The sequence below is a fragment of the Furipterus horrens genome, unplaced genomic scaffold, assembly GCF_987537825.1.
Source record: "Furipterus horrens unplaced genomic scaffold, mFurHor1.1.pri manual_scaffold_9, whole genome shotgun sequence".
Lineage (NCBI taxonomy): Eukaryota > Metazoa > Chordata > Mammalia > Chiroptera > Furipteridae > Furipterus > Furipterus horrens.
The window spans coordinates 55584656-55593552 of record NW_028327179.1 but is presented as its reverse complement, the minus strand read 5'-3'; the positions used below and the strand labels follow the sequence as shown (position 1 = coordinate 55593552).

General features: G+C 37.6%; 1 pseudogene; it reads right to left on the bottom strand.

Annotated features, from left to right (window-relative positions):
- Positions 1-1007: 1007 nt before the first annotated feature.
- On the bottom strand, positions 1008-2021 carry LOC150001791 (poly(rC)-binding protein 2 pseudogene; annotated as a pseudogene).
- Positions 2022-8897: the final 6876 nt, after the last annotated feature.

The following is an 8897-nucleotide window of genomic DNA, read 5'->3' as shown; positions in this document are numbered from 1 at the left end:
ATTTAAAAAGTTTTATTCCTTTGAACAGTTTTAGATCTACAGGAAAAATCACTAAGATTGTACAGAGAATTCCTTTAAACACCACACCCAGTTTCCCTATTATTAACATCTCACATATGTGTGATACATAAATTACAATTAGTGAACCAATATTGATACACTCTTATTAACATTATGCTTATTTAGATTTACTTGGATTTTTACATAATGTTGCTTTTCTGTTCCAGGATCTCATCTTGGATAGCACACCACATTTAATCATCTTATTTTTTTAGGCTCCTGCTTACTGTGACAGTTTTTTAGACTCTTCTTGTTTTTGATGACTTTGACAGTTTTGAGGAGTACTGGTCAGATATTTTATTAAATGTCATTCTACTGGGATTTTTTGGATGTTTTTCTCATGATTAGACTGGAATTGTCATTTTTTAGGAGAAAAACCATAGTGCTATAGTACTATTTTCATAATATCATATCAAGGGTATGTACTATCAACATGTCTTATATGTTGATGTTGACTTTGATCATCTGACTGAGGTAGTATTTGTCAAGTTTCTTTAATATATAGTCATTCTTTCTGCACCCTTTCCATAGTCTTATAGTCACTATGAAAAGCTCATATTGGAATTCCGCACAAGAGATCTGTCTGTTCATTTTTAAATGTATTCAATTATTTATTTATATTGGTATGCACTCATGGATATTTATTGTATAGTTTGAATTATAATCCAATACTACTTTATTTATATTACTTCTCATATTGTTCCAGTATAAACTATTGGGACTTATTTTAGTTGGTCCTCGTGTCCCTTGGATATACATCCATCATGGTGGGGTTTTTTTTTTGTGTGTGTATGTGTGTGTGTGTGTGTGTGTGTGTGTGTGTGTGTAGAAACTAAAAATTTACAAACTATTTAAAACCTGGAATTGCTGACTGTTCAGGAACTACACAGATGGATCATGGGTGGTGGTGAACAGCAGAAACGAATTATGGATGAATCTGCATTGTTCTAGCTGCTCCCCTTGCTACCCGTCTCCAAAGAAAGCCTGACATTGATTAGATATTGAGCCAGGCTAATGCTGGAAGCAGATCCAGTGATGGTAACCTGCCTGTCAGTAGATCCTTCCACTGGTTCGCAGTTTTGATCTGTGCCCCAGACATCTGACGGATCTCATTGATTTTGGCACCTTGATACCTGATTATGCAGCCAATCAAATCATTTGGAAAGGTGAGTTCATGAGAAGTAGTCTGAGCAGATGTATCCGAACCTGCACTGAATCTGGTGTTGCCATGCGTCATGGGAAAATGAGACTGTTGCATTACCAACCAGTGCAGCTTCGTCAAATCGGGCTGTGGAATGGCATACTGTCCTTGAATGGTATAGGCCTGACCACCTGCAAAGATGACTGGAGAACTGGACGGCTTGGGCCGGTACGGGATGGTCACACCCTTCGGGGGTAACTCCAACATGACCACACAGATCTGTTTCATACACTCAATGATGGATTGTGGAATGCCAACAATAGTGATGGCCTTCTCAGTTGAATTGGGGAGCGTATCCCTTGCCACCTGGACTTGAGCCCCTGTACTCTCTTGTATTTCCTTAATCTTGCAACCACCTTTCCCAATGAGAGAGCCATACTGACTAGCAGGGACCACCAGCCTCAGGGTGACTGGAGGTGTACTGGCAGCTGTGCTATTGGTCATGGAGCTGCTGATGTCCTCTTCCAATTTGTCAATGATCATAGCAAAGGTTTTGAAGATGGCATTAGTGGGTTCAGCCAAAGTGATAATTCTCTCAGGACAATTCCCTTCTGAGACGCTGATACGTGCACCACTCTGCTCATGCATCTTCTTAACTGATTCTCCTTCTTTCCATGATACTGCCAACTTCCTTTCCATGCATAAGTAGCTGGATAGTGAGAATGACGTTTAATCCACCTTCAATCACACCGGTGTCCATGTTGAGCAGTGTTCCGAGGAGCAGGACTTTGAGTGATCAAATCTTTGGTCACTGCAGGCGCGAGGCAACTGAGGGGACCATCATGGTGGGTTTTTATAATCACTTCCTTATTTTCTGGCACCACTAGGTCCTCCTTGTGCATTTCTTGCCACAGACCTAGAATCAGCCATTTACTAAGGAGCCATTTTCCATTTTCTTTTATTAGAAAATGGCATTAGAAACCAAGATGTGGTTACTAGGTGTACTCATTGCCATGAGGATGTCCTTGCTTCTAGGCCTGACAAAGCAAAGAAGTATATAGGAACATAATAACCTGTGTTATACACATATTCCTATACACATATAGGAATATGTAACATCTGTAGCTATATTAAACTGAACATGAGTTCATACAAATGCCCCCTACTCTAATCCATTACCACATGAATCATTCTAATCCCTTCCCCTTGCTTATCTGTAAACTTATTCCAACAGTGAGAAACTTGGCATCTATCATCAACCATTCATTTATTTTGTCTATGGCTGTCTTCATGCCAGTATCACACTGTCTTAATTATTGCAGCTTGGTAATAAGTTTTGAAATCAGTGAGTATGAGCCCTTCACCTTTGTTCAGCTTTTTGGAGATCATTTTGGCTATTCTAGATTTCTTGCACTTCTTTGTGAATTTTAGCTTTAGAAATATTTTAATCTTTAAAATTTATCTTTAATTATTTTCTTCCTTTGTACCCTTCCATGCAGTATTAATATGTATTTGCTCCTGCCCTTTCTTACCAATGACTTACCCTTTCTCAGGACAAGTCAGTTGTTAATTAATCCTATTGGAAGCTGTTAATAATCCTATTGATTAAATTTCAACCTTGTAGGGATTTTTACCCGGGGAGGATATGTTCATAGTGATTTTCGGCTTTTTCCCTCCCTACTTATCCTTCTCCAGTTAATTGACAAGTTCTGTTGCCTTCCACCTACCCCAATATCATTTGAATCCAGTCCCTTTGTACATTTCTATAGATCCCACTCCCCTGAAATATGCTGCTAAAATTGTTTTCGTCTCTTCAGCAACTTCTATACACTAGGGCGAGATTAATTATCCAAAGTATGATTATCGTCATATTATTTGTGTTTCCTAAAAACATTTTAAAACATGGATGAATCTCAGAAACATTATGTTGAGTAAAAGAAGCCACACACAAAAGAGTACCTATTGTATGATTGTATTTTCATGAAGTCCAAGATCAGACAAAGCTTATCTGTGGGAATAAAATTCAGAACACTGGTTGCCACTGGAGATGGGGAGAGAAATAGACTTGAATGAGATAGAGGAAATTTTCTAGGATGTTTGAGTGATTTTTTATATGGGTGCAGACATTTGTCACAACTCATGGAGCTGAATAGTGAAGATATGTGCATTTTCTGTATAGAATTATATACTGCAATTTTTTTAAGTAAAAAAAATATATAAATTTTTGGTGACTCCCCATCACCTTTAGCTCAGACACATTTACTTGTCATTTAAGAACTTTAAAAATCCAACATTTGTCTGACTTTCCAAGTTTCTCTTATTATTTCCCTTACATGCCCTATAATCCAGCAAAATAAAATTATCTTTCTTCTTCACAAGAACCATGTTTTTCCACTTCTGTGTCTTTGTCTCACTTCTCCCTCAGCCAGGAATGTCTTCCAATAGCTCATTGCCAAGCACCATGTGTCAAAATTATCTTCCCTCAAATTCTGTATCAAAATCCATCCCTTCTCTAAACACTTATCCTGGTAACATTTTGTATTTCTCTTATGACAGTCTTGACTTTCCCCTAATTTTATTGTAATTATTTATATTGCTATGTTTGTATGTGCCTGTCACTGTTTATGAACATCCTATTCCCACTTCAGCTCATAAGTTCCATTAAAGGCAAGACTTATATTTGCCTCATTTCGATCACCCACAGGACCTAGATAAGCATTTATTAAATGGATGGATGAATAGATGGAGAGATGGAGTGATGGATGGATGAATTAACTGGATGGTATGGGCGGTGGGGAATATTAGGGAGGGGTAGCCATCTCAGCACCTTTCAAAACCTCTAACATGCCCTACGTCCTACTTATAAGGTATAATGAATGAGATGAAACACAACAAGAGATAAATAAAATTTTGGTGCCTGCCAGCCAAGTCCCGAGCTTATAAATAGGTCTATGCAAATATGGAAAACATGACAGCTCCTGGAATGATTTTTAAGCAGTTTTGTGCAGTCAGTTAAATCATTTTTTCCATTGTAATCCTCCAACTCCTTAGGGTTTATGATGTCCTCCTCCTGGCAGTATGTTTAGACTTTGTTCTCAGGCAGTAATTCCCAACCAAGGCATCTGGCACATTGTTGGGCCCAGAGGCAGTACTTAGTTGGTTTTTCTAATAGGGCAAACAAACTCCCTTTGGCAGGAGGGAATGATTTATAATGTTCAGGGAACTTGTTGAAGCTGAAGCAAGCAAAGAGCTGGTGGTTTACAGTCATTGGACATGAAAGCCTGGCTCAAGCTCAAGAGATGCAAACTTTCAGGAGGGGATCGTGCATTATGGGTCCTTGAGAATTTGTGTGTGAATGTGAATTCAACATCACCTGATGTTGGTGAAGCTTCCATATGAAACGTAACAAAACAAAGCCAACATCTTCCTCACCACCTTAAAAATAATCATTTTATATAGGTATCCTAGGAAGGTGGTAGGAAGCTTTTAAATCCTTAAAAAGAAAGAGTAGCCAAAGAAAATTTTGCTGGGAGAAAGGTGTTTATGATTTTCATCATTAGCTTATTGAGATTTCATTTAGAAGATTCTTTCCTGAGATTTTACATACAGTCTATAAGGGCAGGCCAGTTCTTATGGGTGATAGGGCTTCCCCACCATTCCCTGCCATACATGCTCTTTTCAAGGGTCAGGGGACCTTGATAGCCAAAGGAATAATGTCTTAGCTTCATTCCTTCCCTTCCCAAATAGGCCACCTTAGCAGGGGGAGGGGAAAAAACCATAACTAGAGAAATTTGAATGTTTGTTCAGAATCTAAGAGAACTGATTAGGTCAGAATACTCCCGTCTGATTTAATCAACAGAGGAGGTACGCATACTGAAGGCAAGAGAGAGAAAGAGAATGAATCCCTCTTCTCCCCCAGTATGGTTAATTGTATATGTATTTATACAGTTTCCATTTTGCTAAGATGTTGAGGCCACTTAACAAAAAACTTTTTAATACTATCCTGTTGTGAAAGGACTTTAGAACAACGAAAATTTTGGAAGAGCTTTAAAAAAACTGGCAAAAATCCCATAGCCCAGAAAGTATGCACATTATAGTGACAATGTTGTTTACAAAATAAAGCTCCCAACTGAGACTTTTTACCTCTTTTTTTACCCTGCTATTTTTACCTGGCTAGAGTGATGACTCAGCAAAATGGTGATGCCTGCATTAATAGCCCAGAGCTCTGTACAGGGGAGATCATAGTAATCCCTATCTCATATCTTGTTGGAGATTAAAAACAACAATGCAGCTGAAGTGCTTTGCACAGTTCTTAGCACATGGTAAAGAAATCATTCATTCATTCATTTCTTTCTTTCAACAAACAGTTGTTGCACACCTGCTGTGTGTTCTATGAATTAAGGATACAGGTACAGCAGAAAACAAGTCAGAAAAGGTGCTTGTTTTCAAGAAGTTTATATTCTAGTAATGAGGGACAGAAAATGAATGCATACAAAAGAAAATGGAAAATCAGTGAAGGATTTCCATAACAGGCATGACATAACATGGTTTATATTTTAAAGAGATCACTCAATTGCTCTGTAGAGTATAAACTAGACAGTAGGAGGCTGTGACAATCTTCAATGAAAGTTAAGTAAAGATAGTGTCTGGGACTAAGGTGGTAAGAGCAGACTTAGTGAGAAATGGATGGATTTGTAATATATTTTGTAAATGTAATAAGTGGGATTTGCTGATGGATTAGCTGTATGGATGGATGTTAGGGATTTTTTTTAGTTGACATTTTATAGTTGTTCATGGCTACTTTAGAGAACTGGGTATGGCAAAGAGAACGATTCAGGATGACTCCTGTTTTTTTATTTGGACAACTGGACCAACCTTTTTACTGAAATCATAATGTTTGGGGGAAGAACGGATATTCCCCCAAGGGGGAACAAGAGTTGATGGTCCAAAAAATTGCCACCATTATACTCATTCTTTGGATTATATTCTGCACCTCATTCTTTTCTTCTCTTTTGGTGGGCCAAAATATTTATAAATTTGCTAGAAAGGAATAAAAATAAATTTTATTCTAGTTAAAAATAAATATAAAATATAAACAGAGTTATATTCTTGAAAAATAAATTTTCTTTTATTTTCAGTGATATTTTATTATATGTGGCCATTGCACAGTATGTAAAGCACCTTTTTTACTAAAAGAAAACACATGGAGGTAAGCATGTGCACCATTAATTACCATTCTCCTATCTAAGCATTGTAAGTGTGAATCATATTTACTGTTGGTACATGTCAAGTAAAACATTGTCAGTATAACTGTCACAAAATATTTAAAATTATTTCTATATGTGGTTATTTTTATAGTAACTCCTGAAAATGTCACGTAAAAAATTATTTCCTCCGTATAACTGTAAATATGAAAATATATATCACAGGCAGAGCAGCCTTTCTGACATTCAAGCAAATCTGATGCACTGTATTTACTTTCTTCAGTAGTTCTTTTGATACTGCCTGACAATGTGTCACCTTTGAAGGAAAATTCTCTTTGACTTTAACACAAAGAACTGTTCAGTACCTCTTTGATTGGATTATGCATAAAATTTATATGTATGCCACTCACTGGAGATTAAATAATTAAGATGTTCTTAATATTGCAGGGGAAACATTACAATTCTCATTATTTTAATGGACTGTTGGGCTCCAGGGATTTGATAATAGGATGCAACATCTTGCATTTTAAGTTAGCAAAATTCACAATTTTGACTGTTTGGCAACCTGAATTTGCAAGCTTTTGATGACTTGTGTAGAAAGAAGTAGTCTCAGATCAAATTTTAGAGGATAAACCATTCTTAAAAATAATAACAGTAATTCATGTAATAGTGGCTTTATTTTTAGTGCCATTCAAGCACTAATGACTCCACAGTCAGGGAATGAGTGGTCTTTTAATCTTTGCTTTGAAAGGGGTCCCAGAGGCCCTGAGGCACTCTCAAGGCTGCAACACAGCTGTCTCCACTTTATGTGACATTGTCTTTTAGGGGCCTCACTGTGGATGACTAATAGGTCTGTACAACCCAATAACTACCCTGCAGTGTTTCCACTGGAAATACAGAAAGACAAATATTTTCTTTTGTTAAACTTATGTTCCATCTTGTTCCAAAAATAACCTTAACTAGCTTATTAAAAAACAGATAAAAGTATGACCTCCTATACAATCTTGAGGTAAAATTTCTGATTTCCTCTCTATAAATCTGTAATTGGTTGGTTAAACCTGTCATAGTAGCAGTAAGTCCAATGTCTTCCTCCACAGGCTTACCCTCCTAAGTTGTTAAAAACTCAAGTGAAACAAATATGAGGTCTTAGGCACTCCAATCCTGAAGTCTGTCTAAAATTCTGTGCTCAGTGGAGTGAGCCTTTCTATAACCAGTCCAACAGTGTTACTGCTTCTTGCAGCTTACTAGTATTGCCTCTTGGTCCTTCACAGTCCAGTGATGAAGCTAGTCTACCTTGGAAGGGACCTTGATGTTCCAGTTTCCTGGGATGCATTGTGGCTCTTGAAAGGAGGCAATACTTTCCTCTCAATGCCACACTTGGTCAAGTGTTTTAGTAAAGCATCCATTCTCTGCTAAGCAATTTTCAGTTTAGCAGGAATATAGTGGAGAATGGAGGAAAAAAAAAACAGACAAGCTTCTGCAGGTAGCATATATTCTATTGGGGGTCCCAGTCAACAAGTAACTGACAAGCAATCTGTTTTATGTAACACCATGAATAGTTGCTACTGATAAGTTCATTTGTATAGGGAACCCCCCAGATGTAGGTTTCCCCAGTGGCCCAGCCCATGTCACAATTTAATCCCAAGTCAGCCTGCACTTATGGAAGACACCTGTCAAGGAAATCTAATAAACACCAGTCACAATCCTCCAACTCACTTTAACTCATTTACCTTATCCTAGAAAACAGGGCCTGCTAGCCTTATAAAGAAATCCTCACCCTCCCTGCCAATCCTGCCCTGTTTTCGTGTTGCATCTTACTAATGTTCCACAAAACTCTCTCTTGCCCAATATCACTCAGAAAGAGTGCGCCACTGCTTGTGAGGCATTGTATGCTCCCAAATGCATGGATTGTTTTTCCTTAAACAAAGAACATTGAACTGCTTACTAAATTGATTTAGTTTTGTCATTTGATACTACCAATTAAACTGTGACAAACCACCTACTAGATAGTAGGTGATTTTAATTTTAAAGATATTAAGTTGAAGAGAGAGAGAGAGAGAAGGAAGGAAGGACAGATAGGAGGGAGTGAGGGAGGGAAGGACAGGGACAGAGAGGTGAAAAAAAGGAAGGAAAAAAGGTAAGCTGGTTTACCTCAAAAGAAGACTTAGAGATAAAGACTTGAGTGCAAATAATTTATTTGGGAGTGGACCCAGGGAGTACCAACAAGGGAGTGGGTTCATGAGATAGGAAAAAGAGCCAATCAGTATGTAGTAATGAGCAGGTATCATTATTACCTATGGGCAACTGAGGAACACAATCCTACTGTCAATTTTGGGAGTGGTTTAGAATATGTCTGCATTGTCCTACTCAAGTTGCAAGGAAGATGGGACATTTATCTACCAACTCTTTTTTTTTTCTTAGTAAAATGTATAAAAACAGTTTATTTTGGAGCACTAACACAATGGATATTTATTTATTTATTATTTAGGTGG